Genomic DNA, 26,183 nt, shown 5'->3' on the forward strand with positions numbered 1-26,183 from the left:
TTGGTGGTTTGTGCCAGTGGTTAACCACAGTCACTGTTAGAAATTTGTACCTTATTTCTAATTGGAATTTCCCTGGCTTTCAGGTCTTGTTGTGCTTTGCCGTTTTTGACTACAGAACCTTTAATATCTGGTATTTCTTCACTCAGAGGTATTAATGTGTTACAATCATATCATCTCTTTCAGTCTCCTTGTCACTGAGCTCAGCAGGTTGGGCTCTCGGGGTGGAATTTGCTCCAAGTGGATTGGTTCTTTGGCAACTAATGTTGAAGGCATCTCTGTGTTTGTCTTGGAGTTTCTTCAAAACTTCAGTCACACATATGCTCAGAAGTGCCTGTTCTGGCATGTGGCACAATGCCAGGTTTAAGCAGTGGGATTTCTGTACTCTGCTGGAGGAGTCCAAACCAGTTAAATGTGAGATTGGTGCCCACCTTTGGCACGGCAGCCTAAGGGGCAAATCGCATACCTTGAAAATGGAAAACCTGGATTCTTGGCTTGAGGGGACTAAACCTCATCTCTCATATCCTAGGAATATCACCAAGCATTGGGCTGTGGAGGAGCTCAAGTGTAAATGTTCCTCTCTTGCATAAGTAACTAGAGGAGCATGGTCTGGCAGAGACCAAGCAGAGCAGACTGTGCTAAGCATGGACTGACACTTCCCAGGGTTACTCTTCCAAAATCCAACAGTTTATGGCTCAAGAAGTTGCTGTCTTTTTGTTTTAGTAATGCAGATGGGATTTCTTTTCCATGTAATTGTCCAATCTCTCCTTGACTTGAACTTTCAGCATCCACAGCATTGTGTTGGCAAGCCTTACAGCTTAGCTGTGTGTCCTCTGGAAAAAAAAAAAATGCACCACCTCCTGTTCTTTCTTTTGGGTTTGCCAACTGCTAGCTTTGATATTCCATCATTTTTGTATTGGAATAGACAGGGAACAATTAAGCCCACTCACTTTCTCCATGTCACTCATTTTATACAACTGTATAAATATCCCCTCAATTGCTGAAGTTTGAAGGTTCTTCACATTTTTTGATCCTTCTTGCCATGTCCTCTCATCTGTTATAACCTGTCTGAAAACACAATATTCAGGATGCAGGTGTGTCATGGATTTGTATTACTGTTTTAACAGAGTCAGATAATGTTTCTCTACTCCTCATAATTCCTAACATCCAATTTACTTTGTTGTGTGTTACTAAGAATTCAGCGTCCATCTGAGCTGTCTGATGGGGTTCATTTCTGATCTCATTTGCCATCATTCTATATGTGAAGTTAGAGTGGTTTTCTCCCATTGTGCACAAAGGCACATCACTGCCTTTATCTGTGTCCAGTTTCATCTGCTGGTTTAACACTCCATCTCTCAGTGTATTGAGCTCCTTCTGCAGTTCTTCACTGACAAGCTTGTCTGTTCCGACCTACCATGACATCAGTGAATGTGAGCCAAGCCCAGAGAGTGGTGGTGGAGCAATGTTCCCCAGGGATCAGCGCTGGGGCCAGTTCTGTTTAATATCTTTATCAATGATCTGGACGAGGGGATCAAGTGCACCCTCAGTCAGTTTGAAGGTGACACCAAGTTGTTGGGGAGTGTTGACCCACTGTAGGGCAGGCAGGCTCTGAAGAGGGATCTGGGCAGGCTGGACCGATGGGCCAAGGCCAATGGCATGAGGTTCAACAAGGCTCAGTGCTGAGTCCTGCCCCTGGGTCACACCAACCCCAGGCTGGGGGCAGGGGCCTGGGAAGGTGCCTGGTGGGAAAGGGCCTGGGGGTGCTGGTCAGCAGCCGGCTGAGCATGAGCCAGCTGTGTGCCCAGGTGGCCATCAGCATCCTGGCTGGTATGCGAAAGAGTGTGGCCATCAGGAGCAGGGCAGTGCCCGTCCCCCTGCGCTGGGCACCGGTGAGGCCGCCCCTGGACCCCTGTGTTCAGCTTTGGGCCCCTCACTGCAGGGGGATGTGGAGGGGCTGGAGCGTGTCCAGAGCCGGGCAGGGGGCTGGGGCAGGGGCTGGGGCACAGGGCTGATGAGGAGCGGCTGAGGGACCTGGGGGGGTTCAGCCTGGGGAAGAGGAGGCTCAGGGGGGACCTTATCGCTCTCTACAGCTGCCTGAGAGGGGACTGTAGGTAGGTGGGGGTTTGTCTTTTCTCCCAGATAACAAGCAACAGGATGAGAGGAAAGGTCCCCAAGTTACACCACGGGATGTTTATATTGGATATTAGGAAAATTTCTTCATGGAAAGGGTGATCAAGCATTGGGACAAACTGCCCAGGGAGGTGGTGGGATCACCATCCCTGGAACTGTTCAAAAAACATGTAGATGTGGTGCTTAGGAATGTGGTTTAGTGGTGGGCTTGGCAGTTCTGGGTTAATGGTTGGACTGGATGATCTTAAAGGTCTTTTCTATGATTCTATAATGTGACCACCTAACTTTAATTTCCTTTTCAAGTTCAGTTATAAATCTGTTGCCATCATAGGTCTCTATGGCATTTGCTGGTTACCCTCCTCCCCAGTGAAAATTCCTACCATTTCCTCATACGTATTATTCATTCCACCTACCATTATCCATACAAGGATCTCCAATTGATTATTTTCTTAAAAGCCTTGGGCTGAGAAGGGCCTCCAGTTCTCACCAAGTTTTTCATGCTCTGCTGTTGCTTGCCAAGAGCAGAACCGAGCAGTTGTGCCTTACATTTCCTTCTCTGTCTCTATGTTGAAAGTGGAAAAGCTCGGTACTCAGCCTAAGTGCTTAAACTCCTGAGGTCCCTGGTAATCCAAGGAGTAAAAGGCAATCAGAATGGATAACTCCTCACAGGTGCTCAGTGGCGTGTAGTTCTTTCCATCCCAACCACATTTGGAACTGAGGTGTGACGACACTCACCATCGCTCCCTGCCCAGCAGCAGAACACCTGCAATTGCTGTAGGCAGTATCTTAATGAAGCCTTTACCTGGGGCAGGCGACAATCCCCATTTTGCAAATATGGTCTATATTTTTGTTCCTGAGCCTCTGCTTTCACATTCAGATGATTTTTGAACATTTTCCCTGAACTAACCTGATTTACCAGGTGAGTTATTGATCACACTCCTGTTCCTTAGTTAGCCCTGCACTGATCCTTAAACACATTTTATTAGTAGTGATACTAAATTTATTTCCAGAACTCACTGACAGAAATGTTGAAATGTACCAAACCTTGGAGCTCTCCCTGCAGAGCCTCAGTGGGTCCCCCCATAGGGTGAGAACTCCACATTAATGACCTTTCTGATGCTGTCAGTCAGCCCTCTCTTTATGCTCTACTGATATTGCATTGTCCTAATCTTAAATCAGGATTTCAGTCCTGTGCCCTCAGGAACACACACATTCTAGCTCTGCTTTGGCATTGATTTATTTCTGTCTACTCCCAATTCCCCTCTCTGCCTCTATTGCCTTAAAGGTCTTGCTGTTTTTACCCAAAGTCAATATTCTCCTGTCCTTTCCCACAATGATGACATACACAGTGATGAAGCTGGATCTTACTCACACTCACACCCCTTTATAATGTGCAAGCTTTGACACTGATGCCTGCAGGAAGGCGAGTTGATACTACTGGAAAAGCAAAAAGAGGCTATAGTGCAAATGCGCATCAGGTCTTAGAGGTTTTTTTGCCTCAGGTTGTATTACAGTCAAGTGAGTCAGAGATGTGGGAACTGCTAACTTCTTTCACTGGGGAGCATTGTTAGTGACCTGCACAAGAAGCCAGAAAACTGTTATTGCTTGAAATGTAAAATTAAAGAAAAAAAAAACCTGCTCTCTTTCTCATTTCCCTGAACTGGACCACATGCTTCCCTGGAGGAAAATCATTGCTGAAATATGTTGACTGCAAAAATTTCTGTTAATCTGAATATTCCTCTCTTGCTCTGAGCTGCAGGATGCAGGCAGAAACCTGTACCATCTGTTCTGGAGTGATCTGTGCAAGCTGCAAGCATGACCCTGCTGGAGATGATGGATGGCCTAGTACCCTGCCCTTAACTTCTGTGGGATTGCACTGGTAGGATGGGTTGCACTGGAGAGTACAAAATGGTGCCCAAGATTGCATGGTCAGCTGTGCACTGCCAGTGGGGTCACACTGACTGCGACCATGCAGTAGCACCACTTCCACTGGTGGGATGCGACCACAACACTAACAGCCTACTTGTGAGCTTTGGGAACTCTCATTGATGTTGAGCGTGTCATGGCCTGATGAGCCTTCTCATTACCAGACTTGTGCCAGATCCACTTGAAGATTTTTTCTTCAAGTGCAATGTGCCAAAGGCGATCTCACAAAATGTTAACTCTCGTTTTGGCATTCATCCTTAAAGGGTTAAGCATCCCTGAAAGAGCAACCCTTTCCTTTTTCCTCTCATTCCTTATTGCATAGAGTGCTCTGATATATTTTCCTTCTCCTACTCTCTCTCTCTCACCATATGTTAAAGATTTTTAGGAACGTACCTTTTCTGCAGCATCTTTAGCTTTTAGACTTTAATGCAGTCCTGATGCATTTACCATAAATCCCTGGAAATATGGCAAATCCAGGTCAAAACTTCTTGGAAGCAAGAACTCACTGGAAGCAAGTTCTACATATGTGTACAGTCTTCCTTGTCTGGGCACAAGAGTTGCGTGATTAACTGGATGAAGAGAAAATTTCTCTATACCCAATGTCAGCAGAATTTTTGATTGAAGATATTTTTACACTAACAAGCCCTCGGTGTCTACTGTATTCAGCATAAGGGAGAATCATGGCAAGGAGCAGAATGGAAGAAATGTGCTAATTTGAAAAATCTGGACATTTTTCTCTATGGGAAGAAAAAGATTTCTATGAAGGCTATTGGAAAAATAGTGAACTTGTTTGTGAATATATTTGTTTATATGAAAGTCTTTATCTGCTTTCCACTGGTTCCATCATCAGGCAAATGTTTTTCAGCAACTTCCCCTATTCAAAGTTTTCTTTTTAAATCTCTCATTTCCCCTTTACACACCTCTACCCTCTGGCTCTGAAATCCAATTCTATGCTTTACCTGCTCTTCATTTTATAAAATAGTCCTTTTTCTCAAGAAATTATTCAGCTCTGGGGGAGAGACTGAAGGTTTCTTAACTGTCTTTACACCAACCAGGCAGTCTGCTGAATAATAACATTCAGTAGCCACAAAATTTAGTTGCTTTTTCCGCTGTGCCCTGTGGAATGATTGGTGCATATTGTGGTCCCAGCACAGGAGAAATGCTAACACAAAGTAAGTAAGGAAGTCATGTAAGTTATCAGCTGAAATCCCAAACCTTGTGAATCCCAGTGTTGTGACTGAGGGTGGGACCTACCCTTGTGGTGGACCTGGCTATGCTGCATGCTGTGGGAATGTGTCCTGCAAAGATTGCTAGTAACGAGAGGTGTTGGCAGAGCGAGACCTTCTGTTTTTTTGCCAAGTTTTGGTCCAGGACTGTGTCCAGGGAACCCTGTTGTCCTGTTAATCTAGAGCAGAGGAAGAAAGGCAGAACTGGCTGGTGACGAAGTGCATTCACTTCACTTCTTTCTATGCACAATTTCCAGTTCTTTTGTACTCTTCCAAGTCTGTCTTGAAGGCATGCCTTAGTCCAGACAAACAGGAATAAACTCAGATTTCTGCTATGAGATAATGAGGGTTTCTGTTTTGTTCTCTGTTCTTTTCCTAGAATCCCTTGTGTTTTATCAGCCTTTTTGATGACTGTTGAGGACTGCGTTAGTCTTCAGAGAACTATCCACAAAACCCAGTATCTCTGTGAACAGTCATAGCTAATTAAGAGTGTTGTAACATATGTGTAATTAGGTTATTTTTATCCCATATTCATTACTTTGCATCTATCAACACTGAATTTCTTTCAGTGCCATGAGATCTCATAAACAATGAGTATCACTCAGTGTCATGAGATCCTAATATCATCTGTAAACTCCGTTATTTCGTGAGTCGCTGTTTCCCAGATATGAATATGTTGAACAACACTCATCTGCATGGAACTTCATGTGACCTCCATCTATTACGTAAATTGACTCTTAGTTCTGTATCTTTTTAGCCAGTTATTAAGTGGGAGAAATGAGATCTCAGTTTCTTTTTAAGCCTTTTGTAATCTAAGCACATTGCATTAACCAGTATTTATTATATTGTTTCCTTCAAAATGCTCTACAAGATGTGAACTCTGAATTCCTTTTGTGTATCAGGGTTCAGCCCCATGACTGGGAAATTATGAGAAGAACCAAAGTATTAGAAAGAAGTCCCATGTTTCTTAACATACCTCTCTTACTCATGCCTTTGGAGTCAGTGCAAGCATCTCCTTACCAAGTAGGCTAGGGCATCGCAGCCACACCACAGCCTAAACCTGTTAAAATTCAAGATATGACAGTGTCAAGTAAAAATGTTTTAAAAAAAAAAAAAAAAGTAGAAAACTCCTCTAAAATGAAGACTTGTGAAGACTTGTAATAAAAATAGTCAGTACCTCAATACACTGGCCTGATTTTGATTTTTCAGCAAAAAAAAACCCTATGGGCAGAGAATGAACAAATAAAACATGAGGTGGGTCTTGGGTGTTATTTCAGCGAGATCCTCAAGCAGATGTCAGGCTGTATCCTGGCTAGACTCCCCTGTTATAAAGTAGCCTCTTGTTAGCACAGCACTAAGAGTAATTGCACAGACAAACCTAAGGCATGGAGCAGCCGTGCGTAAATTATTTCTTTTAATATGTCAATGGAATTCCTAAAGGAAAGCTGGCTTTTTTTTTTTTTTTTTAATAATTTTATTTCATCTTGTTTCTCATTTATTTCTAGGAACTCTGGTTATGCAACAAACTGGTGCGGAGTGGAGAGGGAGTCTCTTATCCTCAGCCCAGACTAATCCAAGTGCTGCGCTCTTCCTCTTTGCAGAAACACTAGAGGAGTTTCTATTCTCTTTTGTGCAGTCAGTGAATTCTCTGCGGGGATCTCCATCTATCTGGCAGGTCACATTACAGCTCTGCTTTTGTAACTGATCTGTCCATGGGTTTCTACAGAAGAAGTGTTATTGATGAATTACTGCACATGGCGCTGAGAGTTATGTTGCAGAGTTGTTACTTTTCAGCTGGGGAGCTTTTCTGAGAACTTTCCATGATGTGCTGGACGGCTAAAGAGTTTTGGACAATATGTAGCATACAGCTGCCATAACTCATGACCGATAAACAGAGAGAGCAAAACGGACAGAAAAGTTGAAGATCAAAGATGCCAGCAGGACACGCATATCTGTGAGTAGTGATGAATTTTACTACATTAGAGAAAGCTGGCTGACTTCAAAAGATGCTAGACCTCCTGGCAAGGCATAGAAATAAGCCCCCAAAGTCAGCATGTTATGACAATTGCAGTTTCCCTCAATGTGAGACAGCACTGATTGCGCTGCCAAATGCCAGCTAAACAGATTTATTTTCTCCAAGACCTTTTTTGCTTTCCATTGAAGCCTTCTCTGTACTTTCCTGTGAGGTGTAGTTACGAGCAGAATTGGTAGCATCGCCCTAGAATAGGTCCATATTACAGCTGGGCAGAAAATAATTCTGCTGTTCTGTTACAATATTTGACATACTGCAGTACAGCCCCCGAGCACACAGATACAAACACCCAAGATTTTTTAAAAAAAAAAAAACAAAAACAACCAAACCCTGAGAAACTAAAACTCATATTTTAAAGTTCGCACCAAATGAAACATTTGACGTCACTAATTCTGAAACATTGAATTTTAGCAGTTTTCAATTATTTTTTAACTTCACTTAGTCTAGTTTTCTCAAAACAATAACCTTGATTTTTATTTTTATGTCACAATATAGCATTTCAGTAATTTCTTTTTTCAACATATGATGAGTCAGGAGATTAAGTGAAACCAATGTTTTTCTGTAGTGTTTTGGTTACTAGGAATTGTGTTTTTCCTATGAAAAATGGTTTTAAAATTTCCAACCAACTAGTATTTATGCTAAAATGATTCACTTCAATGACTTCACAGACTGTGGAGTCTTAAAGCAAGACAACACCAACAGGAGTTCAACACTATATAAGAGCTGGGTGGTGAAATGAAGTTAAAGTGTCCAGAGCCATTCTTATTCAATATATTCATACAAGACCTCCTAAAAAAGGATCTTCAATAAGATGATCACTAGCTTTTCAGAAGATGGCAGAAAGAAGAGACCATCATCCATGGAGACATGACTGGATCCAGGTTTTGGGATACTGCTTGTCTCCCGTCCTGTGGGGGTATCATGTGGGGGGTGATGAGAACAGAGGCCTGTTTATCAGAATGGGAAGGGAGGAAGGTTTCCCACCCTGCTGAAATGGTTTAGAAGGTGTGTTAACCCAAGCCAGAAGAGTAACAAATCTTGGCTCTGATTCCCACCTTCCATAAACTGCAAGGGTGTATATTCGATTTTGAGCTTGGATTCAGCCAGTTTAGAGAGCAATTATCCATCCATGTTCTGTAATTCAGTTATGAACTGGTCTCCAAACTCTTCTCGCTCCAAGGTCTGAGTTTCTGTTTATTTGGGTTACAAAGCCCGTTTCTGCTGTTGCTGTCTTGCCCTTGCCTCACACTGCAAGCACCCACGAAGCCTGAAGATCCTGGGAAACGGGGGTTGAGCCAATATCTTCTTTGTTTAAGATGGGAAGGGTGTAAGCGGGTGATCCATTAATACAGTATTTATTAATACTTCTCACACACAGGAACCAAAAATTGCAAGGCTTGCTTTGAAGCCAGGACTCTCTCCTGTGCACTGAAATGAGTTTCCAGCAAGGTGCAGGTGCATGCCATATGAGCAGGAGGAACCCTGGGACCACAAGCCAGCAACCTGATGACCGCTGTGTGCTCAGTGCCCGGAGTAGATTCATATCAAGGTGACACTTCCCTGGCTCAGCTATCCCCTTGTCACTTACTGAAGAGCTGTAGATATTTTACTCTTGCAGGCTCCTTTTCTTGCTTTTTAGTGCCTGATAGATGTTGTTCCTAAACACTTTTGCAGGTGATTACTGTGGGGAATTAGTAGGCTTCTTATTCACACCTTTCTGTCCAGCCCTTCTTGACTTGCTTAAGTCATTAAGGCAGAGGAAACAAGGGATCTCACAGAGCATGCCGAGGCCCTGGCCAGCCCCAGAGGGGCTTTTCAATGGTTTAATTTAATGATCACTGTGGGAAATGCTTGTGTAGATGTCAAGCATTTTGATTCCCCTCCCATTCTTTCTCCTGTTAATAGGTCGTTGTGCCACTGAGACGTTTCTTCAGAAGACCATTAATGTGAAGTATGAGTGTTGTTGCCTGTTGACATGCTGGCTAACAGGGATGAGACATCAGACTTAGGTTCCCAGAAGGGGTGCCTAAATTTTTGTGGTTTTCAAGCATTATAAATGTTGCTTTCTAGTGCAGGTGAGGTTCGAACCCCTATCTGCAAACACCTGTGTCCCAAGTGTCCCTTTTCAGTAGTGGGGAAACTGGTAAAGGAAAATGCAGATGTGAAAGAGGCCCCGAAGCCTTCAGGTGTGTCAAGCTTTAACCAGTTTCTCCACACCTCCCTGAAGTGGATATATGGAGTCAAGATAGGAATGAAGGAACAAAGCTTTCTGGCTAAATGACATGGGTTCAGTGACACTGCTTTAGGGCAAAACATCAAACTCTTAGGCAATGTCTACACTACAGAATTGCACATTCCAAAGGAGCATTCCCAGGTGCTTTAATCTGGTTTTGATCCTCAGGCCAGTTCCTTGCACGCTTTTGGCCTCGATTCACTAGCATCCCTCCAAACCATTTCCAGGCACAGTTCGGCAACCAGCATGGCCAGGGACCATTCCCAGTTGGCAGCTTGGATATAGCTGCTCTGTTCTGGAAAGCCTGAGAGTTTAATGAATAGATGCAGGCCTTTCTGTGCCAGTTGGCCTCCAGGCTAGAGAATGGCCCTGGCCATGTTTAATTTTCTAAAACAGACATAGCCTCCGATCTCCTTCTTATCTCTGCCATTGACTTCCTGGGTAGTGAGGGCTCAGCTGTTTACCTATAAAAATGACTTTGTGAAAATGGAGCATGCATGAAAGAATGGTTTCAGAGACTATTTATTATGAATATGGTTCTTTTTAACTTAACAAGTCATTCACAAACTGATCTTGGCTTCCTTGGATTGAGTTAGTGTTCAGAGACATTCACTGATCATTTACAGCAAGAAACATTCAGTCTCTGGTTTGTTTTCTTTGCTTCCTTTTTGCAGCATGGGACCAGCCAACTGAGAGATCTGCTTTTGTTTTCCCTTTCCTTGATTTGATGATTGAAGCTTTTCAAACAGAACTACAACAGACAGCAAATAGCCACGATGAATTTCTAGATAAATAAACACTCGGGCTGAGGTTATTTTGGAAGAGCGGCAGTCTCAGTGCTTCCAAATGGCAAATAATAGAGTGAACAGAGCCCAGGCATTTTCTTCTGGAGCTGGAGTGCTTCTGCTAGCCATCCTGTTAACCTGTGCTGCTCTGCTTTGTGGCTTTGTTCAGTGCCTCTGAAGTACTGTGAAAGGCACAGCTAGGGCTGCTTAAGAGTCGGTCCAGGTCTCCACTGAGAAGAAGGAGACTCTTCCCATTGCTGCACTGCCCAGAAGTAGGGTTAGGATTGCTCCTGGCCTGCATGCTCATGGGGTGAGGGTTCGGGGGTGTCAGCCCCTTGCAGGGAGGTCCACATGAGATGACCGCTCAGCCTTTCCCTGGCGGGATGGCTCAGGGGACGTGCTGGAGGCAGGCTTGCATGGCCTAAGCATAGCTTTTGGCTCCATCATTTGCTCATCTGTGGCTTTGCCTTCACTCACTTGTTTCCTTAGATGAGTTCCTCTGCCTGCTTATTTGTTTTAGGAAAATTATCGTTCTTGTGTTTCGGTCTGTGTCGCTTCCTCTGGGCCTGTTTTGTTATTGCACAGAGGGATGTCTCTAATGAAGTGGACGGAAGGAGGAGGACTCAGGGCTTATTTTTATCCTATACATAGGAAGTTGGCCAGAACAGGGAAAAATAGAGCAGAAAGTCCTCAGAGCATTTCCACCCCTCAAGCCTGGAGACAGCAGTCCCCACAGACTTTGCTCAAATGTTCCACCCCTGTCCGGGGATGCTGCTGAGGAGAACTTTCTCCTCAGTTTTGCTTGTTTGTTTTTGAAAGGAAAAGTGTGCGTTGCTTCCTGCCACAGGGACAGGGCTTGCTGCCCTGCTGTTGCTGTGATCCAAGTTTCTTTTATTAATGAATTAAACCTCAGGCCACCAGACTAACTGAAAGAAAAAAAGAGAAAAAAAAAAAAAAAGAAGAGGGAATTTGTATATATGTATTGGTAGTGTAACAGCACCTAGAGGCCCTGATGGAGCTGGCGGTTGCATCACACATTTCTAAAGAGAGGCAAGAGCTGGTCTGAGGAGGAGTCTGAGCAGACGGGCTCAGGATAGAAATGCAGGGCAGAAATGCAGAAAAACATAATGGTTATGCAGCTCCCACAGAGAAGAGAAAGGAACAGGATGAAGCCATATGGTTTTTGGTTCAATGGGTGGCTCATTACGCCATGCTGTTGCCCTAGAAATTTTGGGGAAACTAAGGCATTTGTTTCATGACTAGATGTTTACCTTGCGTTCACATTTTCTTTCTCCCATTAAATCTCCTTGCCGGAAGGACTGCAGGCCATCTTTTTGCTTTTTTCTTTTGGAGTGGTGATGGCCAAAGAGACCAGATCAACAGGCCAGACAGCCAGGGCTTTCCCACGCAGCTTCCCCAGCACAGGCTGGCATCTCCACTGACCATCTTCCTCCACTGCCGCTGGTCCTGTAACACAGCTGGGCTTCAAAAGGGGATGCTCCTCTCCCATGTGCTTCAAAGAGAATCCAGGAGTCGCAGAACAATTACTCCCACTCACAAGGCGAGGGGAAATCCTCTTCTAACAGGGGATCATCCTGTTAAGATGAGGGTGTCTGGCGATTTATGACTTGCTGCTTTAAACTCTCTTCCCCTACCAAAGAAACACAGCAGACAGCAAAGCTGGAGGCAGATATGAGAGAGAGCTGATGCTGGCAGCACTTGAAATATAGTGGGAGAGATGGGAAAACCCTTTCTTGCTGTCCTCATTACCATAATAATTTAAAATAGTTATAATCTTATCAGAGGTCGCCACGCATAAGGGATGTGCAGGCTGGAAATCAAAGCTTTAATAAATAGGTATTTTAAGACCAAAAAACACCACCAGCTAATTTTGTCTGACTTCTTGTGTAATTGATACCAGAGGTAGACCTTTTCAACTGAAAAAAATGTGGGTTTAATGGGAAGGTGTTGTTAATGTGATATTTTTTTGGTAATAAGTTTAACAGGAAAACTTTTGAGTGGTTTATTGCAAAATCCAACTTATTTTCACTTGATTGGCTTCCAATTTCATTTTCTACTCTAAGTGTCTTCTAAATCCCAAAGACTGCATGATCTGTAGGGCTTTCTTCCATCTTCTTTTTATTTTTTTCTATTTTTGACTCCAACTTTAATATTGTCAGCCTGGGGCAAAGAAAATTTTGTATTTTGACACTATGGAACTCTTGCAACCTACATTAAATACTGCAAAAATTACTATCTCTGCCATCAGTTTTCTTATTGTCTCTGACATTTTTATAGATATCCCAGCTCATTTCATTTGTTAGCCTTGGCCTGGGTCTTAGATGTGATTGTACCTCTTAATCTCAAGAATATCTTGCCATCTTAATGTCTGGTGTGGCAGTTAGACAGGTTCTTCTCCCAGGAATTAAGAGAAAGCAGAGTTTCAGCAGAAGGTCCTCTGTCACACATTGAAGTTGAATGTCAGGCCATTTTGCATTGAGATCTAGAAATAGGAAAACAAGATTAATTTATACCAGGTTTTAAGTGGAGAAATGCCATCTCAGGACCTAAAGAGAAGCAGAAGGCAAAGACAGCTGAAAGAGACAGACTTTGATGTGGGCAGTGCAGTGTGGGGCAGCCCTGGGGGAAGAGTCATAAGCAGGACAGATCATCCAAATTGCTACCATGCCTCTTCTCCACATGGAGCGACTCATCCAAACGTGAGGTAGTCCGTGTCCAAATTAGGTCACTCCATACCCATTCATGTTCTAAGTATTTCTAAGAAAGCATTACAGCCTGTGAAAGCTCAAGCACACCCAGAATAGCTTTTGAGTATAGAGAAGGTCATGGTTTTAATCCAGACTGAGTCCATCAGCCTCAGAGGATTTTACACCAGCATCACCAAGATTTGAATTTGCACTGGGATGTTTAGCACAGGTCATTAACAGGACAGATTTCTTGATGGTAAAGTGAGAGAGCGTGACTGTGAATTATAAAGCCACATCCTTACTGGCGGCTATAAATTTGGATAAACCTCCCCCCAGTGCTCTGGATTCTCACATGCTGTCTCTTCAGGCTGTTTCCCCTCTCACTTGTGAAATATATTACAGTAGCCAAATAACCAGGGGATGAATGACCTCAATAAATTCACTTGTTCTGCTCTAAGAGAAGATACCATGCTGTGGAGAACAGAGTGAGAATGTATTTTTCTCCCCAAAGTTGCAATTATTCCCATTGTGTGTCAATTTTATTGGCAGGTGGTTTTTTTCTTCCTTTGGTTGGCCCCAATTTGAATTTTTCCATTCTGCTTCCCACTGCAAACGCCTTTTCCAATTAGTGTATTTTTGGTCATACCAATGAAATCTGTATGGGGGAAGAGAGTAAAGCAGGGCAGGTCCTCATCTAATGTGTATTAGCCTTGCTTAACACATTTTGAGATGGGTCTCTGCTGCTCTGCCCAGCTCAGAATCCATGCAGCAGTGCTGCAAACACTGAACATAACCCTACCATAATTTTTGTAGACAGACTTGCTCAGCTGGTTATGCATAGGAGAAATCCTCCTCCAGGTTATTAGAGGAAGGGCTGAACTTCATTGTTTTTCTTTTCTGCAGCATGTACTTATAGATGTACCCCTCCAATGCGATAAAATTAAATATTTATTTCAGGGGAGCAGAGCAAAATTTTTATATAGATACAAAATCAGCCCATCTTCATCTAAAATTCAACAGAAGTACAGGCCATGCCTTTCATTTTACTAGTAACTTGGCTCAGGGCTTTAAGCAAAGAGCCTAGGGGCAGTAGCATCTGAGAGGCTCCCAGCATCAGCAAAAGAAGTTCAAACCTCCCTGGGCAAAATGTCCTAAGCTCCCTGGGGAAGCCTCAGAATGGCAGTAAAGGCATGAAACACCTGAGAAAATCCCTACCCCAAATCTCTAAGAGTGTGTTTTTTACAAAACCTTGTCAATATTAATGTAGCTTCTCTTCCAACTGAGAACAAACAGAAAGGACTAAAGCTTTGTTTCAGCATCCATCCAGACAGCTTTCTGAAGCAACAGATGCACGAACCCGATACTGGCTGAGAACAGAGGAGATGCCAAGAAGGAGACAATAAAAAAAAAAATATCACAAAAACCCTCACCTGATAATCAAAAGAAAATTCATTAATTTTATAATCAGCTCCTAGGCAGCCTAAAAACCCCATGAGCAGCATCTTCAAGAAGTCAGCATAGCTCTGTTTCTATGCCAGGCAAATTACCGCCATTCCTGGAAGTGACTCTTGCTTCACCCAGTTATAACCAAGTGAAACATGGCCATCTGGTCTGAACTACTCATGGAATCTTCCCCTGCAGCAGCTGGAGTAAAACTAATGCTTGTTGGGGGATCATCTCACACCATGATGCTCTGAGTGGTGTAAGTGCTAAAATGTCACAATGAAGAACCAAGACCATAGGACCTGGAAACATTCAAGGACAGGTTGGATGGGGCTCTGAGCAACCTGATTTCGTTGAAGATGCCCCTGTTCATTGTAGCGGGGTGTGGACTAGATGACCTTTAAAGGTCCCTTCCAACTCAAACTATTCTATGATTCTATGATGTTGGACATCTGAGAGTAATTTGTGGCTTGAAAAAGGACTCACTGATGAATTTGATCCCACCGTTGTGTGCTGGAGGAACACCCATGCTGTTTGCCTTTTCCCCAGCCAGTTATCTGGATGATGCAGCAGCTCCCATGCCAGCCCAAGACCGTTGGTCACAGCTTGACAACCATCCAAGGGGCTTGAGAAACAGCTTGACCATTGCAGCTCAGACCAGACAGGGACAATAAGTCTTCATTTTATGCACGCTGCTTTTGTGTGAGAGCAAAGCACAAGAAAAGGCTCCTGCCTAACAACCCTGAGCAGAATAATTTCTCTACGACTCAGCACCAACAGTGGGCAATGTTGCAGTAGTGGCAAGTTCTTCCCTTTTGCTTATCTTGAAGGTCAGAGATAGAGATAGAGAGAAACTACAAGTGAATGGCACAACAGTCCCCCACAGTTATTTCCTCTAGGCTGAAGAACAAATGTGCAAGGTCTGATCCAAGAAAGTAAGAACCTATCAGCAGGTACTACAGCTTCCATGAAGCTGCGCCTCATTTCAGGTGGTGTTGCAGCTGTCCCTGAGCAGGGCCGTGGTGGTGGCTGCAATAGCATGGCCCTTAGTTCTCAGAGGCAGAAACCCACTGAGAGGTCTTCACGCTAGAGCAAGACATTCAGTCTGCAACTACAGTTGCCCATGATTATTCTAATTGCTGGTAGGCTTTTAGCTATTCTTACACAATTTTAATTTCCCATCCCATATTCTTGATATAATCAATCTTGGTTTTCCCTCTCTCATCACACATAGGGTGAGCTACTCTTGCCAACACCTACATCAGCCTCCAGCTTGCTTTCTTCCCCCTCTCCTCACTGACCTTGTCTTACATCTGAATTGTGGTCACAAATGAAAGGATGATTTAAAAAATGCTCTGTTTGAAAGGCCAAAGGCAAACTGGGAATACAGACACCTGTGTCCTGTCTCTGTTGGTGTGAAAAAGGAGAGAAAAGGTCACTCATGTGGGAGTCCCGTAAGAGTTGTTTTACCTTGCACTGTCACTGTGAAAAGAGAGTGGTGGCTTTGCTTTATCTTCTCTTTTATGACATCTGAAGGTTGGGAGAAAGCAGGATACAATGGTAATAGAAAGCTAAAGTGATTGATTTAAAGCCAAATCCTTTCATAATGCCCTTAAAATCTCAGTGACTGCAAAGTTTTCAGGAAAGAGTAATATCTTCTGTTGGCCAATTTCAGTTGATAAAGCTGCGGGGAGGGAGAAATAGAGCTTTGGAGCATGTGAGCACTTCTTCTAATCTCTGTAGACTTTGAAATGTCATTGTTTCCTGATTTACCTCACGAAACATAAACTTTACTAAACAGGGTACATTAACGACAAGGTGTGCAAATGTGCCTTTTCAACTCAGGAACAGAGTTGCTTCTGTTCCAGACAGAGCTACCTCTTTGGACCTAGGATGACAAATAAGTCAAGTTTAAACATACGTAGTTGTTTGTAGGCCCCAAGACACTTTATGGCAAATTCGTTCCAGCTACTTTTCTCAATGTCCCCATACAAATAAGACCTAAGCATCAAGGCCAGGAACAAGAGAGGAGACAGTTACGTACAGTCTGAGGATATGCAGCCACAGTGGCTTTTATATATACATAGACACATGTACGTATGTATGTATATATATATAAATTAGGAACCCTGAAACTTAAATCCATATGCAGGAAAGTACGCAAACAGACAGAAAGCTGAAGGCATTTTGGAAGAAAAAGATACTGCTGCTTGCCAGTGTGAATGCAAACTGCATATAGGTTTAGTATCTTACGCTTTGGGGGTTTGAGATTTTCAGCTGGGTAGTTTTCATCTAAATAGAAGGCAGGTGTTTTTCAAAAGGCTTTTTCTTTTAATGCATCCAAGTATTTTTCCAATAGAAAAGGGTTGGCTTTTGAAGCAGAATGGAAATTTTTAATTTGATCTGAAATTTTGTTTATTTTAGGAAAAAAAAAAGTGAAAATCAACCCTGGAAACATTCTCACTAAAAATGCTGGCTTTAGATAAAAAAAAACCCAACAACCTCTTTTGAGCTCTTTTTAAATGAAATATTTCCCTTTAAAACTTCAGTTTTTAAAATAATATGCTTATTTTTCTTCAAGTTTTTAATTGGGAAGGAAGAAGAGACTAGAAGGTGATAAGTAGAATCAACATAAAACCTTTGTGGGGAAAATCAAAAAGTAAGCTTATGTTAAAATGATGATATCGTCAATTCAAAATAATTGCCATATTTTGATTAAACAGTAGAACATATGGCCACGTCTGACAGGGCTGGCAATGTTGTGTAGGTGGCTCCAGGGGCTGCACCACACTGGGGAAAAGTTGCACTGTCAATAAAACCAGCCACGGGCTGTTCGCTTCCTATCTTCCTATATGTTAGGCTCATTAATGGAACATCAAATCCACAAATGTGGACATAAAGTCAGCCTATACATTCCTAGCTTCAGATACGAGCATCCGAGCACTGCTTGGGGCCTGTGTTTGAAAAGCAGGGCCACGTCCTGAGGGCTGTAAATCCATTCTTTTTTGATGGAAAACAAATCTCAGTGGGTTTCTTTCTTTTTTTTTTTTTCTTTTCTTTCCTTTTTTTTTTTTTCCCCTACAAAAGAGTCTTGTATTCTGCACTGTGAGCCTGAATTGCAGTGGGGTGGGGGAAGCTGCAAATCCAGCTCAAGACTTGAAAGATTTCCACTGTCATTGCTAGAGCTGTGCAGAGTCAGAGCCCCTCAGTGCCAAGAACAAACACATCATCACCACCACATAATGCAAACATGATGCTCTTGTAATCTGCTGCGGGACACTGGGAATCTGCCTCCTGGGAGGAGAAGCAGGCAGGGAAAGCCCTGGAAATCTTTTTTGGTGACTAAAATCATGCTTTATTGCAAAGTACGTAAAGGGCCGTCTCTCCTTTCCAGGCTGACTTCCCACCTGCAGTGCGTTGCTGATTTAATAAGGGCTGAAAGGGATTATCAAGTTGTGAAGTTGTTTGCATCCTACCGGGTTGTAATGAATGAAGGTTTTTGTTCGGCTCAGCCAAACTGAATGCTTCTTGGAGTGATCATACTGGGGAAAGGCTGTAAGTGACCAGCATTTTTAGTACATGGTTAATGCTTGAATGTTACATGATGAAATGGTGGGTGCATAAGCTTGTTAGTTTTGTACCGTGCCACTTTCCCTCACTCCTGCCCCAACACTTGCTTCAGGCTAAGTCCCTGCAATGTTTTTTCAGTCTGCTTTGGTAATGCAGCATTCAGTGAAAGAGGAAAAACTTGGGACCTTCAACTCCTGTAATTAATGAGCAACAGGAAAGTTCCCTCGCAGGTCTCTGTGTTCGCCTTCCTCTTCTAACTCTGCCCCAGGTTGCCTCACCCTTGGGGAGTTTGTATCAGTTGCAGTTCTGCTTACAAAACTAATGACAAGAAAGATGCTCGTTCCCTGCCAATTCCCTGTAAGCCAGTCGCATCCCCTGCTGAGCAGGACAAAGAGCGCCACAGGCATGCTGGAGTAAAAGCCTCTTAATCCACCTCATTTTCAACCTAATAAAAGCAGAGCAACTCCACCCAATTAGCAGACACAAAAACCACCTGTCCCTTTGGAGGCAGAGCTGTCTGAGTGACAAGAATTTAAAACTCTCCTCTTCCTTGACCGCATATTTTTATAAATCTGCCACCTGCGTGAGGAGCAGGACCTGGTCCTCTCCTAGACTGTCTTCTCTCCCTCTCAAAAGGTCAAACCTGCCCTGCTGCAGTCCTCGCCTGCCAGTGTGGCTGGGATTTTCTCCCTCTTTTTATCCCAGGAGACTGTAGTTGTTCCTGGTCTCTCATGCTTCCTGTCCACCAGTGGACTTTGTCTTGAGATGCCAACGCAATAGTGAGGTGCCCTCTTGGCCATTCTCTACATTGGTGCTGATGCTAACACAGTGGTACAAACATGAGCTTTACCAGATCAGGAGAAGATGCAGAGCTCAGATCTCCTCTTCATCTAGGAGAGACAAGCAAGTGCAAGCTGTCTCAATGGTTCTGCTCTTACTTGAAATTTCCTCTAGAATGTATCATCCACCATTCAGGAGTCCAAAGCAGCTAAAACCAAAAGTCTGATATCTTCCTGAACTTTCCCCCTGCTTCAAGAAAACAAGCAACCTCACCATCTGCTTTCTCATAGCTCTGGTTATCTATACGTCTCCCATCTCTTTACTTGTCATAGCTTTCCACAGCCCTCCTCCATCAGCTGTCCTGTTCAGACATTTTTTCATTTCCTTCTCCCACTCCTGCCTCTGAGCACTCCTTCCTTCCTGCAGATAACGTTGAAAAGGGATCTCAGCACACTTAATCAAGCAGGGTGCTTACCCTATCCCACTTTAGTCTCCCAAGTCAGTCAACGAGTCTTTCCATACTGCTTCTACAGTTAATGAAGATAAAACACTCCTCCAGGGGCCGAGGTACCATCCCTAAGCCAAACTCCTTCTCTGAAACCTTCAGAAGGGCCTGACTTCCTCGGGAACCCAGGAAGATGTGTTAAGTTGTCTGGCAGACAGGTGATATTAAAGTGGTATGACTATATCACAAAGACATCACTGTCTCCTATTTCAGGTGCTACCTGAGTGCTCATTTCTCCTGTGATGTTGGAAGAAGTTACAGGAAGAAAAAGCAAGTCAGGAGTTCATGGTGGGTTTTGTGTGGGGTGGTCCACAGTGCAGTCCAGGCTCCAGTAGCTGAAAACATCTGAGATTATCAGATGGAAAAAGTCACTGTTGTGGGTGTTACTTCATTGCTGTGAGAGCTGACCTGATGGTCACTGCATCCCATTCCAGCACCAGCTGCACTGCAAAGTCAGAGGTAACAACTAACATGAACTGAGCTTCCCTTGACATTTATGTGCGTGGAGAGGTCCTGTTGTAGAGTCAACTGGTTTCTTAGCAGCCTGTTCTCCCCTCCCCCAGACTTTATTCCTGACTCATGTTTACCAGCTGGAGAAAGCATGACAAAATAGTGAAGGAAAAAAAAAAAAAAAAAAAAAAAAAAGACCTGCTTTGAGCATTAAACTTCATTGCTGAAAGACTAGAGACTACTGTATGGCCTGCCAAGGCTTTAATTGTCAACTTATGTAAGAAAGACTCTTATTTAGTCCCTGTTTGCATTCATCAGGGGGTTCATAAAACAATTATAAGAATCTGGTGATAATCTTCTTTCAGCCTTTATACTCCAGTCAGCCCAAAATATCAACCCAGTAGATGATTGCTTCTATGTGAGGTCACTGAACCACTGACTGGCTCTCTGACTCTTTGACTTTATTATTATTATTAATTGGTTTTATTAGTTACCACTACTACAGGGCATGTGAGTCATTCACCCTGTCCACAGTCCTGAATGGCTTCATTGTATTATCCTGATCAAAGTTGGTCCTTTCTGTTTCCCTTTCATGTGATCTTCAAAGTCATCTTTGGGTGGACTGAAAAGTAAAAATCTCAAAGGCAGTTTTAGGCTGAAACAAAGATCGACAGCCCCACATTTTTGGTAGTGCAAAGATTAAAATCTTATGGTGTTAGACTGTCATCTTGTGAACTAAGACAGGCGTGAGACAGCCACAGATCCCAGCTGGAAGCAAGTCAGTGGACTCTCCCCACTAGATTGAGGGGCTCAAAGTGAGTGAATGACAGATTCTGGTACTTCAGGTTAGCTTGAAATCATTTCACATACTGGATATGAAATGTTATACTTTAGTGCTAACTGGTTGCTGAAAACCCTGTCTTGTGTGCAAATGAAAATAAGACTTTAGGACTGGTTTTGTATTCTTCTTTGCAGCTGGAATGCAAGTTATATTTCATGCAATGTGCCTGTCATTTTAAAGACAAACTGTTGTAGATCATATCTTTACATAAATCATTGATTCAGGCCTATATCTGGAAAGTTCCAGCTCTTGCAGGACAACGTAATATTCAGTCTTTGATTTTGATTGCTACATAGACAGGAGAAAAAGGAACATTTTATCAATGCTATATTATTTGCTAAAGAACTGAAACATGTTAAAGTCTTGTTGAAGACCAGGGTGGTCTAGAGATCCTGAGGTCTCAATTAGAGCATGTGCTTAAGTGTTTTATTAATGTGATGGTCTGCCTGGCCTCCTGAGTTGATGTTGGTATGAAATTCATGTCACAGAGACAAAGCAGTCAGATTTAACTCCCTTCCTCATAAGCTTGTACATCTGACTTGTAGGCAGGATGGTATCAGAATGAAGTGAGGTTGAATTTCTACTTCACTGCTCTTTAAATCCAGTGTCATGACAATTCGAGAACAGAGGGGATCCAATAAAAGAGATTAAATATCAGAAGTGAGACAAAATTTCTTTTTGGTCTTATGGGTTGTCCTTTCAATATAACTGGATAGAAATACGAATCTCTCATGGGATTTTCCATTATGTCATAATGAATAAAGCACTCTGAATTAAAAATATTTGTCAGATTCAAATATTTCTAGAGGACAAAATCTGGAATTTAACACTTTTCATCTAAAGATGGAATTAGTTTGGGGAAAAAAAAGAAAAAAATCATATCAAGAAACCAGCAGAAGATTCCATCACTCATTGCTTCCAAGATCAGAGAAATTCCCTATGCTGCAGGAAAGGAGTAATTTATACTTACTTCGTATATAGTGGTGAGAGAATAGAGCTTAATATAGTGGTAATAAGATAAGCTGCTAAAAGCTTTTACAGAGAAACCAGCAACTTGGAATGGGATTTTCACTGCTGCTACTGAAAATGGGCCCAGATTTGAGGGATATCTTTGCTAGAGATCTAAGTACATTAGAATTTGAACAGAACTAATATTTTTGGCTTCTAAGCAGAACTGATTTTTTTTTCTCCCAAGTTAAATAGTGGCTGATTCGTAAAGTGTCCCTGAACCTAAAAAAAAAAGGGCATAAATGCTGCCTTGTCATATTTGCGTATAAGCCAATATTTAGCATGAAGAGAGAGGTGATAAAGGGATGCAGTATGACGTTTTGAAAGGAAGTTGTGCAGAACTTTTACCTATAGAGCATAGGATGCTGCAATTCTCTTCTACATCACAAATTTCCCCTTTAGGTGCCTGATCTCCAACTGAGTTCAGTGAGAGTTCAGCCGTTTAAATCCCTCTGTGGACTGGACACCAAGTTACCACCTTAGAGCTTTGATGAATTAGATATTCCAGTGTTCCTGAGAAGGGATCCAAATTGGCTTTTTTTTTGCTGAGCTCACAGGAGGTCAGAGAATGACTGAGCCTAGAGACAGGAGGAATTGGCAGTTGTAACTCGGAGACTGGGATTTCGCAAGGTTGGAACAAAGGCACTGTACAGCATCATCTTTGGGTTATGATTTGGCAGATTTAAGGACTGTGGGAAGAGGTGTTCTCACAAACAATGAGCAGAACTGCTAACATAGCTTTTAAACATTGCAGCTCAAAGATCAATTTGGCTTTGGCCTTTGCCAAAGCTACTTCTTAACAACTGACTTGAAAACTGCAAGGATGAACTGTCTTTTTTCCTCCCTATGGGGCAACCACATTTTGACATTGTGGTTCCTAAATGACCGGCAAATAATTTCTTATGCTGGAAATGAAGAAAAGGGAAGGGAAGGAAAGAAAATAAAAGAAGCAATCTTTTCTTTTCCTCCCCCAAAGTTAATGAATTTTTTATAAATGTGTAAGCATGTCACTATTCCAAGCCACATCAAATCACTCCTAAAATCTGTATTTTAAAAACAGGAATGTGTATAATATGAATAGCTTAAGGAATAAAATGCAAAAAGATGTTGATGATGCTGGATTGCCAGCCAGCTGGAGAATTAAAAGAGAGGGAGAGAGCGTGATGAAGAGAAGAACAAAAAAGCCCGTGTTTCACTGGCCAAGTCAACAACCCTGTTTTTTCATTCGCCCCTCGTTATGGAAAAGTGTACTCAGGTTGTCCTGGAATCCAAGTTCACTGTTTTTAAGGAGTCACATCAGGGAAAAAAGCATGATGCAGTGCAGAGAATTTGACAGGGAACATCTGGACACCAAACTACTGGAGCTGCCATGTTTTGCAGAGGGATGGCTCTGAGGATGAAATGGAATGAACTGTAACAAATATGGGATTTTGCTGGCATCTTTAATTTATTTAAATACATCCCTGGCTTTTGAGCTTTTTTTTTTTTTTTTTTTTTTTTTTTTTTTTGTTTTGGATAATATTTAAACAAGTCAGAAATCCTCTCTCCTTCCTGCCCTTCATTACACATGACAGGGAGTGGATTGCTCTGGCCATCTGTAGATTAGGAGTGAACAGAGCTGCATCTGGATGGGCTGGGGATCACATGAATGCTCACAGCAAGCCCTAAGCAGTTAACTCGAAACCTGCCCTTCCCTGGATGAGCCAAGACAGTATCACAGTTTTTGCCAGGGTTGTGTGAAGTAGTGTTGGAGCCTTGTAGCTAAACACGGCTAGAGAACGTTTGGGGGCCCTCCCCAAGTTAAGCACCTCTGCCAATCCTGCATGTGTCTGTGAGTTTTGTTTGATAATAGCATTTGGCATTTATTGTGTGACATCTTGAGCTTATGAAGCCATTCCTGAGGCTTCACTGTAGCCCTACTGTGATTATAAAAGCTTCACGGCAGAACACAAAAATAAATGTGTCAGTGTTTAAAAGAGGGAAGAGCTAATAATGAGGTGGACAACCTGCAGGTCCAGAGACAGAGGGCTCATGGCAAGCCCCAAAACCCCACCTGGGAAGAAGCAAGGTAAAGGGTGGGCTGCTGAGGATGCTGCTGCTGACCCCACCGAGGACCAAGCCAAGCCCTGTGCCCAGGGGTTGGTGAGATGATGGCTGGGAAGCCACTACCATCCCTCGCCTGTGAACTGCTGCCAGAGGTTTCTCCCCCTCCCTCGACTCTCTGATGTATGGGTATATGTCCCGTGGCTGTCAGCCATATGTTGCTTACAGGGATCAGGAAAGATGGTAGGTGGGCATTTGTGTGGGAGAAGTGGCCATGGTGGGTTTTTCCCTTTGAAGCTATTTCCATCTCAGGAGGTATGTTTGGTTCCTCCTTTTACATCTAATATGTTAGGGAGAAGGATAGAACCACCCAACTACAAGAGGAAATCTTTGGGTTTGGCCTGAGTTGCTACACGGTGAGGACTTTCTTCTTCAGTATGTCAGCGTCCTTTCTGAAAGTGATGGTGCACAGAAGGACTTTTTAAAATCTTTTCTAAAGAAAAAGTCTTGGTTGCAGGTACAAAGCTGAAAGACATCTCTTCTGGGGTGGGAATCTGGAAAGAAAACGTTGGAGAATGCTTTCAGACCTGCCCATCAAAGGAATCTGTTCTCTGTAATTTTATTTTATTATATTGAATAATAATAACTGGTCCTTAAGCTGTAGGATTCATTTCTTGTGGCTCTGACAGTAAGAGATGACTGTATGAGACACTGACCCATTGCCCTGAACTGACCTGCCTTGTTGGGCAGAGAAAGTGTCTTTTTCTCCATGCCTGCACACACAGACCTTGACCCAGGTGGTGAGCCTGCTTAGCAAAGGGCCAATTCATCATAAATGCTGGCTTTCGTTATGTGGATATTTCTTCTTTTGAAACTAGAGCCAGGCTGCCAACTCGCAGCATTTTAGAGGATAATTTCACCCACTATGGAGTGGGCAGCAGTGCTCCCTCATGGCAGCAGGGATGGCTGGTGCATGGACGATGGTGCTGGAAAGCCCTTGCTGGTGCCCTGACTCATGGTCTGCATGACCTTGAGCTTGTCCTCAGCTGCTTTGCACCAAGGGAGAGGAAATGTATTGCTCAATGTAGCTCAGGTCTCGCTTCCAGACATTGTCACGAGGGTGAGAAGGGCAGGCGGGGATGGCAGCCAACGCAGGGTGACTAGCAGCAAAAGAGCTGCTGACGGACAGGAGGACAAATTAAGTCAGTCAGTGCTGGCTCTGCTGTGGGGAAAGGTCAGCACCCCTGACAGAGTTTTGATCGCTGCAAAAACTACCCAGTGCTGAGTCTTGGCTGTGCTGGAGGTGCCTAGAGTGTCTGAGCATCCAGCCCAGAGCTGGCTGCCGTGGGGAGGCAGGAGCCATGCCAGACATCCCGTGGGCTTATCTTCCATGGCTGGGCACGCTGGCTTGCCTGCTAGGGTCCTGTGGCTGCTTGCTGCTCTTATTTGCACCCTGTCTAGCAGCCTGACTATTCCTGAGTCAGGAAAATTTCTGAATGCAAAGATTACACCTAAAGGGTTTCGTGAAAGAAAGAAAGAAAAAAAAAATCTGAGCTCTCCCTTTGCTGAGGCCAAGCTGTTGTCAGCTTAAAGAAAATGTTTTCTCTTTGTGTTTGGACAGTTTAACAGATTTATTTCCCCCTCCTTTCCCTCCCCCTCCTTGGATGAAGGTTACAGGGATTTCCACAAAATATGTTTGGAGGAGCCAAGGCTTCAACACCAGAAGTTTTTAGTCAGACCGTTGGAATGATCAATAAATCGGTACCGACTGATCTCAGAGTCTGAGGATGTCTACGAGGCACAGGCAGCTCTTTTAGGTAAGCTGGAGCAAGTGAGTAAGTCCAGTAGCTCTGGAGCCAAACCCTAAAGTGGATGCAAAATCATATGGGGAGCCAGTGCTGTGATTTTCAGTACAAGGGTGATGTAATGATTGAGTACAGTTCAAGTAAGTAATCTAGTCATCTGTTCGCAATTTTGAATTATGGCTGATGCAGTCTCTGCCTGCAAGCCAGCAAAAAGAGAGTGAGAATTACAGTTATTGAGTCAAGCCAAAGGCAGGGAGCAGCATCTTGGCATCGGCTTGGGGAAGTGGTGGGGTGGGGGATGCGCAGTTCCAAATGCAACTTGGGGTCTAGCATGAGCCTGAAATTTCAGAGACAGCTGGGATATGAACAAAAAGGTGGTAGATGGACAGTGCGCTGAGAGGCAGGGACACCTGTGCCTGGTCGTTGCCCCAAAGAAGAGGAGAGACATCAGTCCTGAGCACGAGTAACCAAATCCGAATCCATACCACCCAAGACAACTTCTTTGAACACATACTCATCTGTGGTGTTTGAATTCCACTTAAAATTTAGAGCCATCCAGGGCCTGACCTTTAGCAAACCACAAAGGCAACCCATAAACCACAAGGCTGGAATCAGCGAGCGAGGACAAGTAAATCCAACATATTAGCATAGACTTTCAAGTGCAGCTGGTAACCAGGGATATTACAAATGGGAGACAAACC

At 43.3% G+C, this 26,183-nt stretch overlaps 1 long non-coding RNA gene across 1 annotated transcript; it reads left to right on the top strand.

Annotated features, from left to right (window-relative positions):
• The first annotated feature begins 6,790 nt into the window (after positions 1-6,790).
• LOC121090292 lies at positions 6,791-25,560 on the top strand. Its single transcript, XR_005828515.1, has 3 exons — positions 6,791-7,233; positions 8,690-8,860; positions 25,348-25,560. It is a non-coding gene; the product is annotated as an uncharacterized LOC121090292 (long non-coding RNA).
• Positions 25,561-26,183: the final 623 nt, after the last annotated feature.

The sequence above is a fragment of the Falco naumanni genome, chromosome 6 (assembly GCF_017639655.2).
Source record: "Falco naumanni isolate bFalNau1 chromosome 6, bFalNau1.pat, whole genome shotgun sequence".
In the NCBI taxonomy this organism is placed as follows: domain Eukaryota; kingdom Metazoa; phylum Chordata; class Aves; order Falconiformes; family Falconidae; genus Falco; species Falco naumanni.